Source organism: Mirounga angustirostris, unplaced genomic scaffold, assembly GCF_029215605.1.
Source record: "Mirounga angustirostris isolate CCGP_5_RB_7025 unplaced genomic scaffold, mMirAng1.0.hap1 SCAF_11, whole genome shotgun sequence".
Classification (NCBI taxonomy): Eukaryota; Metazoa; Chordata; class Mammalia; order Carnivora; family Phocidae; genus Mirounga; species Mirounga angustirostris.
This window is the reverse complement of record NW_026991719.1, coordinates 110,741,587-110,751,165: the sequence shown is the minus strand read 5'-3', so window position 1 is coordinate 110,751,165 and position 9,579 is coordinate 110,741,587.

Here is a 9,579-nt window from a genome sequence, read left to right as displayed (position 1 = left end):
CTTCTTTCACTTACAAGGACTCTTGTGATTACGTTGGGCCAACCTAGATAATCTGGGATAATCTCCCCATCTCAAAGTCAGCTAATCAGCAATGTTAATTCTGTCTACAATCTTAATTCCTCCTTGCCAAGTAACATAACATATCCACAGAGGCCGGGGATTAGGAAATGGACATCTTTGGGGGTACATTATTCTACCTACCACAAGACGACTGTCAGAGGTCTCTGAAGGAACCTCTCTTCACATGCTGACCTGTTTCCAGAGGGACACTGGCTCCCTGGATCAAGGTGGAACCCTCCCAACTCTCTGGCATCCAGGTCCCTATTTAGCCAGCATTATCTTCTCAGAATTTTGTCTTTTAGTGATTGCCTGCCTGGAAACTGGCTGTTTCTTTTGGGACCAAGATTATAGAACTCAAACCAACCAACCAACCAACCAACCAACCAACCAACCAACCTAAGGTCAGCTTCTCATTCTTAAATGGCACATCTAGGGGCGCCTGGGTGGCTGAGTCTGTTAAGCGTCCGACTCTTGATTTTGGCTCAGGTCATGATCTCAGGGTTGTGAGATCAAGCCCCGTATTGGGCTCTGCGCTGGGTGTGGAGCCTGCTCAAGATTCTCTCTCTCCCTCTCCCTCTGCCCGTCCCCCCCACTTGCTGTCTCTCCCTCTTTCTCTAAAAAAGTAAAATAAATGGCACATCTAATCAAAAACTTGGTGCTGAGGCTCTCCATAATTTGGTCTCTGTCCACTTGTCATTTGATCCTGAAATAAGCAGTTCACGAGCAGCCCCTCAATGCCAGATGCCTTTCTAGATTCAGGAAGCAAAATAGTCAATGTGACAGAGAGCTCATATGACTAGCTCATAGGTCCTGAAATTGACAGGTCCAGGAAACCAAGTGGGTTGAGCAATGGAAGTGGGAGTGGAACAGCAGGGCAGAAGGTGTAAGAAGCAGCATTTGTAACCAGAGACGACCCCAGTGACTGCTTTCTTAACAGAGCGGAAAATTTACCTTGGCGGGGGGTGGGCCCAAGAATGAGTACTGGGACTCAGGGAGGGAGGCAGAATAGAGCCTGGGGTTCACTTCTGACCTCCAAGCAGCCCCAGAATTAAAGAAGAAAAGAAAGCCATGACCAGGGATAAATTGCACTCAGAGTAAAGTTCACCTTGCATCAGCAATGGGGGTGTTGGGAGGATGACCTGAGCTGGCTTCTCTGCCCATTACCCAAAGGGAAGCCTGCTTACTGGGGGGCCCGTTGACTGATACAGAGGCTGCAGTCAGGTGGTCCTTTCAAGGAAGATGATTTGGGGGTAAATAGTTCTATTCAAAGGCAAAGCTATATCTCCTATTCATCAAAGTCCTCCCGTCATAAACGGCCAACCAAAAAACACCAAGTATTTGAAAGAAACAGCAACATAAGAGAAGTCCAAGATGAACAAGGAAATATCCTGAAGGAAGTAGATCAAGGGCTCCAAAGGATCAAAAATGATCTTTAGGGGCGCCTGGGTGGCTCAGTTGGTTAAGCAACTGCCTCCGGCTCAGGTCATGATCCTGGAGTCCCGGGATCGAGTCCCGCATCGGGCTCCCTGCTCGGCAGGGGGTCTGCTTCTCCCTCTCCCGCTCCCCCCTCTCATGTGCTCTCTGTCTCTCTCATTCTCTCTGTCTCAAATAAATAAATAAAATCTTAAAAAAAAATGATCTTTAAAAAAGATCCTTTATTTAGCACTCCCAGAAAGATTAGAAAATACATCACATACATAAAACCAAAAAGAGCAATCAGGAAACGAGAAAGTTCTTAAGAAAAAAAAAAGAATAAAATGAGAAAGTTCTTAGGTAAATAAATATATGATTAGAAAGTACAAATCAAATAACAGGGCGCCTGCGTGGCTCAGTCAGTTAAGCGTCCGACTCTTGATTTCGGCTCAAGTTGTGATCGCACGGTCGTCGGTTAAGCCCTGCATTGGGTTCCATGCTGAGCAGGGAGTCTGCTTAGATTCTCTCTCTCTCCCTCTCCCTCTGCTCCTTCCACACCACCCTTACACTCTTGCTCTCTCTCTCAGAAAAAACAACAGCAACAACAACAACAAAACAAATATGAAGGCAACAGCGCAAGAGCCAGATTATATTCTCAGGAAGACACAGAAGGTATGAGATAGATTTCACCTGTAACATCAAGCTCATAAAAGGGAAAAATATTTTCCAAGCCACTGCCACAATTGTTCAGAAAATCCCCGCTTCTGCACTCAGTGCTGACCGCCTCTTGCAGTTCATTTTTTAGGCCTACAACTTGTTTCCACATTTGGCGAAACAAACACGTTGCCGTGAAAACCAGCGTCCCTTAAATCGGGAAGGTCTTTTTTTTTTTTAAGATTTTATTTATTTATTTGAGAGAGGGAACACAAGCAGGGGGAGTGGGAGAGGGAGAAGCGGACTCCCCACGGAGCAGGGAGCCCCATGCGGGGCTCGATCCCCGAGATCATGACCTGAGCCGAAGGCAGACGCTTCACCGACTGAGCCACCTGGGCGCCCCTAAATCTAGAAGGTCTTTTTGAAAGTTTTGCTCCTCATATCATAGGCAATATTTATCTGTTTTTTTCCATAGGCAATATTTAAAGTTAGTAACTGACAAAATAAAAATTAGCCCTTTATAAAGAGTAGAATAATCCATATATTTAAGGGAATCCAGGAATATTTCAATTTATAGCATTAAAGCTGGACAGAATCTCATCTCAGTGTTAGGAAAAGAAAGCTGAGGACCACAGAGAGTAGGTGGGCTGTTCGAGGTCACCCAGAGCCTTAGTGCCTTCAAATTTCTAGCCCACTGCGGACTGGACGTCAGTTTAAGGTCAGCTTAAAACTCTTCTCAGAGTTTCTAAAGTTACATGCTTTTCAAAACTTCGGGCATTGCTTCGTTTGAACAGACTTTTAGTGATAGAAAAACAATAGCTACGTCACAAGGTAACTTTTAAAAAGGACCCATACAAATAGTTTTAGAGAAACAAACAATTCAGCTCAACTGCTGTCAGGGTAATGGAGAGGCGGTAGTCTAGACCAGGATTTAAATGTGCCCATTCCAAGTGACATTCTAGGGCTTTTAGACACAAGTTCCCATAGAGATATGATGGCCTCTAAGAAATCCCTTGTCAGGGGGCGCCTGGGTGGCTCAGTCATTAAGCGTCTGCCTTCGGCTCAGGTCCTGATCCCAGGGTCCGGGGATCGAGCCCCGCATCGGGCTCCCTGCTCAGTGGGAAGCCTGCTTCTCCCTCTCCCACTCCCCCTGCTGGTGCGCGCTCTCTCTCTGACAAATAAATAAGTAAAATCTTAAAAAAAAAGACTTTGGACAACTGACCTCTCTGAGCTATTAGACAGTCACGAAGTTATAGTTAGATTATTATGACTATTATTATAGATTCCCACTTAAAATGAGGATAATTAAGTACCTACATCCAAGGATCGTTCTGGTAATTAAATGAGATAATGCACTTGGCTCTTTGGCAGGTAGGAATTGCTCAGTAAATGGTAGGCGCTCTTAGCCCAGTAGCAGTTACCGCTAATGTGAAAGTGGAGTTGCAAAGTCAGCCTGTCAGCTCAAAACCACATTAAAACTAGCGCTGTGAATTGTGTAAGACTGATGAATCACAGACCTGTACCTCTGAAACAAATAATACATTATATGTTAAAAAAAAAAGAAGAAGAAGATAGCAGGAGGGGAAGGATGAAGGGGGGGCAATCGGAGGGGGAGACGAACCATGAGAGACTATGGACTCTGAGAAACAAACTGAGGGTTCTAGAGGGGAGGGGGGTGGGGGGACGGGTTAGCCTGGTGATGGGTATTGAGGAGGGCACATTCTGCATGGAGCACTGGGTGTTACACGCAAACAATGAATCATGGAACACTACATCAAAAACTAATGATGTAATGTATGGTGACTAACATAACAAAAAAAAAAAAAAAAAAAAAAAAAACTATTCCTGAAAAGTCCTGCAAATTTCCCATAGAGTGTGCTATGCATGCTTTTGCGTCTCATGCTCATCGTGCGGCATACCCTTACCCGAGGGAAGGGCAAGTGAAATTGCTCTTTGTGTGTCTTTTCTTTTCCTGCGAGGGGTGGGCACGGAGGGGGCGGCGGGCACACACAGTGACGTGAGCATGAATTAAATGCGGTAGATGGGACACCAGTGGTTTAGTACTATTGGGAAGCTGGCTCCCTCCAGTGTCATCTACTTGACAGCCCTACGCTTTGCTTCTTTCTTGTTCTCTGAGACCAGTAATGGCTAACACTTAGCGAAGGCTAAGTTATCTCATTTAATTCTGACAATGCTCTTGATTTATTTATTGTTTCTTTTTTTAAAGTAAGCTCGGGGCGCCTGGGTGGCTCAGATGGCTAAGCGTCTGCCTTCGGCTCAGGTCATGATCCCAGGGTCCTGGGATCGAGTCCCACATCGGGCTCCCGGCTCAGCGGGGAGCCTGCTTCTCCCTCTGACCCTCGCCCCTCTCATGCTGTTTCTCTCTCGCTCGCTCTCTAAAAAAAAATAAATAAAATCTTAAATAAATAAATAAATAAATAAATAAATAAAGTAAGCTCGACGCCCAGCGTGGGGCTCGAACTCATGACCCGGAGATCAAGAGTCGCACGCTATCCCGACTGAGCCAGCCAGGCGCCCCGAATTCTTACAATACTCTTGAATGTGGTAGTGCCCGTAATTATCTGCAGTTTACACACGGAGAGCCTGAGACACCAGAGGCGTGTCCAAGCACTCGGAAAACTTGAAAGTGTTCTGCAAATGTAGGGGATGATGATTGGGATGAAGATGCTAGGGACAGAAATACAAATGCGACCTTGGGCAAGTCTTATCCCCAAACTGGGCCTAGTTTTCTTATCGGTAGGAGGGTTGAACTCTTTCAAGGTCCATTGAAAACTTCACGGGCCTAAATACAAAAGCTCGGAGTGAGGCCTGCTGCCTATATACCGTAAAGTAAATTATTCAAGACCAGATCGTAATAAGGTCACTGGTCCAAGTCTCTACAGCAGGTCTGTTCGGTTCACGTGTTGAAGCATCTCACCCATTGCCAAAGAGCCCCTTTCCTTTATGTTTAATTGACAAGCATGAATGCTTCGAAATGTTCTGCATATTTTCTCCTTCGAACATAATAAAAGGACCAAGGAACATTCCCAGTAAATCCTGCTTAGCGCCAGATTATACTTGAATAATACATCCTTTGGCGTGCCTTCCTGAAATACTTAATGTGCATTTTTCCATAAGACCAACAGGACGCATTTATTTTCCCGTGTTTTAATTATAAATGTAACATTAAGATTTTTCAGAGACAGAGACAGAAGGGAAGAAGGAAGGAGGGCGGGGAGAGAGAGAGGAGAGGGAGAGAGACAGAGACCACAGGTATTTATGAGGCCGTATCATGTACCAGGCACTCACTGTTCTAGGAACTGAATATGCAGCCGTGAATATGACAAAGTCCCAGCCCCGTCCCAGCCCGGCAGCCCCGCACCCACGTGCCTTTGCTTCCCGCCACCTTTCCCGGGCCATGGGGGGCGGGGCTGCACATGATATCATATGCATTTTTTCCATGGGTCTGCCTTCCAGTTCTTCCTTAAGGAGCTTTGATTTGGTTCCATTTCTCTGTTTCTGAGGAGGGTAGGGAGTGGAAAACCCCTTTGCATCATCTTTTGCTCAATTCCGTAACTGCTTCCAGGTCTGAAAGGCGATAGCCGTAGAAAGAGAGAGGCAATCACATGCAAGTTAGAAGTGAAAGAAAATAGTAAGTCTTTCTTTCTTTTTCTCTTTGCTCACCTCCAGCCTTGCCAGTGCATCATTTTGGTTGGGAGAAACAAAGGGGAAAAGAGCACACTCTATTAGCAGTGACACAAAACACGAATTGCTAAGATAGGGTAACTCGCCTCTGTAGTCCAGGAATGCCCGAGACCCACAGCTGCCCTGCATGTGCGTAAGTCCCAGTGGCTGAAGAGAGGCCAGAGTCACCTTGAACTCTGGAGATATCTCCGAGGTAATAACAGCAACAAAAACAAAATTCCAATAACAGGAATCCCTGGCCAGTCATGCAGCTCTTTCCAGGCTTTAACACCCGGACGGCACTTTCTCAAATACGAACAATGTGTGGATGCTTCCTATTGGGGAAAAAAAAAATGGCTTTTAGTGTAATATTACTTAAATATATGCTAACATACAACGAGACATCCTCCTTATGCTTATAATAGTTAAACAACTATAAAACCGGAATGGCTTTGCATATTACAGGCCAACAAAACCACAAAATCAATAAAATTCAAAATCACTAACATGAACTTGATGGATAATGTTGTTTTGCTGAAACTAAATCACCTTCCCCAAGTGAATATTGGTACGCACGTTATTAAAACACTGCCTCTGAATTAACTATGGTCTTATCTGTCTTGGTTTGGAGCAAATACATCACTTACACGTTAGATCTCTGTTCTTTTCTCTTGGATCCAAAACAATTAAAGCAGTACTCTTTGGTTTTTTGGGGTTTTGGGTGTTTTTTTTAAAGATTTTATTTATTTATTTGAGAGAGAGAGTGAGTGAGAGAGAGAGCACAAGCGGGGGTGGGGGGAGGAGTAGAGGGAGAGGGAGAAGCAGATTCCCCGCTGAGCAGGGAGCCCCACGCAGGGCTCGATCCCAGGACCCTGGGATCATGACCTGAGCTGAAGGCAGAAGCTTAACCCATTGAGCCATCCAGGTGCCCCAAAATAGTACTCTTTGTATTGTAAATAGAAATGCAAAGTCTGAGGCTGAAATTGCACGACAGTACAGTTAGCCCTTGAACAACACAGGGCTTAGGGGCACCGATTCCTTGCACAATCAAAAAATCCACATATAGGGGCGCCTGGGTGGCTCAGTCATTAAGAGTCTGCCTTCGGCTCAGGTCATGATCCCAGGGTCCTGGGATCGAGCCCTGCATCGGGCTCCCTACTCCGCAGGAAGCCTGCTTCTCTCTCTCCCCCTACTTGTGTTCCCTCTCTCACTGTGTCTCTCTCTGTCAAATAAATAAATAAAATCTTTAAAAAAAAAATCCACATATAAATTTTGATGCCCCCAAATTTAACTGCTAATAGCCTACTATTGACGGGAAGCCTTCCTGATAACAGGAACAGTCCGTTAACACATCTCTTGTATGCTCTATGTATTATATACTGTATCCTTACAATAAAGTAAGCTAGAGAAAAGAAAATGTTATGAAGAAAGTCCTAAGAAAGAGAAACTACATTTCCAGCACCGCACATCGCACAGCTGCATATACGGGGACCCCACGTTGTTCGAGCCCGTGTTGTTCAAGGGTCCCCTGTACTTGGTTATAAGGTGACCACCCACTTAACACAATTCTGGCAGATGACTTGAGAACCACAGGTTTGGAAACAGTAGCCATGAGGAGTGTAAGATCCCCAGATCTGAGTTTGTATCCCGACTCTGGCTTGGGTGCTTTCCAGTTGTTCCTTTCCAGGTGGACGTGTTATTTAACCTCTCTGTTCCTCAGGGCTCCTCCTCTATAAAATGCAGATGATAATAATAGTTCTTTAATTTCGCCAGCAGAGACAGACGCCATGACCCACTTTCTAAGCATGCGGGATGTGGAAGCCTGGACCTGGAGAGACGCTCCGGAGCTCTTTTACTTATTTCAGAACTCCTCTGTAACCTGAGAACCACACGGAGTCGGGCAAGTTGAAAAAAAAAGGTTCTCTGGCCTTCCCCCCCCCCCCCATAACTGCATTTACTGTCCCAGGTTCCCGCTTACAGAGGGAGTGGAAGCTATGATTGGGCCTAAAAAGGGAGATAGCGGCAATGTCAGTGAACAGACAATTGAGAATCGGTTGAAGCCAGGCCACAGGACGGCTGTTTTTATCTGCAGCCCACCAATAAGGGCTTGCTTTTTGGCTTCCTGGCCTGGCATGAATCTCCTGATTCCTGAGGCCCCCAAGGTTGAAAATAGCCTAGCCACCTGCCAAGGGTCGGTATATTTTTAGGACCAGCAGGATTGGAAACAGGGCTCTGGATGTCTGGAACTTGAGCCAGGCCACTGGGTGGGTCCCTCACCTCCAGGGGGTTGCTAGGTCCAGAGCTGTTGGATCAAATCCAGCAGCAGCCAGTCCCTGAGGAGGAGAGGGAGCTCTGAGAGGAGCAGATCGGAGGAGTGAAAGCAGGTGAGGTTTGTTCATTTTAGGGGGGAGAATACAGGGAGAAGAGGGTGAGTGGGCACCCTTGCCTGGTGGGTATTTGGATAAAGGATGTAGGAAGGTTGTGTAAAGCGGAAGACCGCATAACGAGCAAAATTCACAGCACTAGACACTTCCTTTATTTAAAAAAAGGATAGTTAAAATTGATCTTACTGTCTTTTACCAATCTCTCAAACAAAAAGCCCAATACATTTGAAATTATCCAAATTATAACAGACAGATCCAAAGATCTTGTTCTCCGTTTCCTCTTATCCCCATCTCACTCAAGGGAAAAATGAATTTGGGGCACCTGGGTGGCTCAGTTGGTTAAGCATCTGCCTTCAGCTCAGGTCATGATCTTGGGGTCCTGGGATTGAGCCCCACATCTGGCTCCCTGCTCAGTGGGGAGCCTGCTTCTCCCTCTGCCACTCCCCCTGTTTGTGCTCTCTCTCTGTCAAATAAATAAATAAAATCTTTAAAAAAAGAGAGAGAGAAATGAATACTTCTTGTCTCACTGTGGGTCTCACTCTCCCTTCTTAGTGATTTAGCAAAGTCATTCTTCCAAACCAACCTATTCCTCCTAAGCAAACACACCCTTACAAAAAGAGAAGAGATGACTAAATGAGAGAGCGGACCAGGAGGGCCTCACTTAATCTGGGAGCCCAAAAACACTTCCAAGAAAGTAATAAGATTAAAGTTAACTGTGCACGAACTTTCACCGCAGCTTTGTTTGCAATCGCTGCAAACTATAATCACCCTCAACTGGTGAAGGGGTAAACAAGCTGTGGTATGTACATACAATGAACTATTACTCAGTAATAAAAGGGAATGAACTACTGATACATACAACAACACAGATGAATCTCAAAATAATGATGTTGTCAAAGAAGCCAGATCAAAACAAACACAGCATACCCTATGATCCCGTCTCTGTAAAACTCCAAAAGAGGCACACTATATATATTAAATACGTACAGTATTTTGTATGACAGTTATACCTCAATAAAGTCATTTTTAAAAAGTTTAATTCCAGTATCGTTAACATACAGTGTTATATTAGTTTCAGGTGTACACTATCAATAAAGTCATTTTTCTTTTTTCTTTTTTTTTTTTAAAGATTTGTTTATTTATTTGAGAGAGCGAGAATGAGAGAGAGAGAGAGAGAGAACACCTGAGAGGGGATAGGGTCAGAGGACGAAGCAGACTCCCTGCCGAGCAGGGAGCCCGATGTGGGACTCGATCCCAGGACTCCAGGACCATGACCTGAGCCGAAGGCAGCCGCTTAACCAACTGAGCCACCCAGGCGCCCAATAAAGTCATTTTTCTAAAATGCGAACTAATCTATGTGACAAAAGGCAGATCAGTGGTTGAC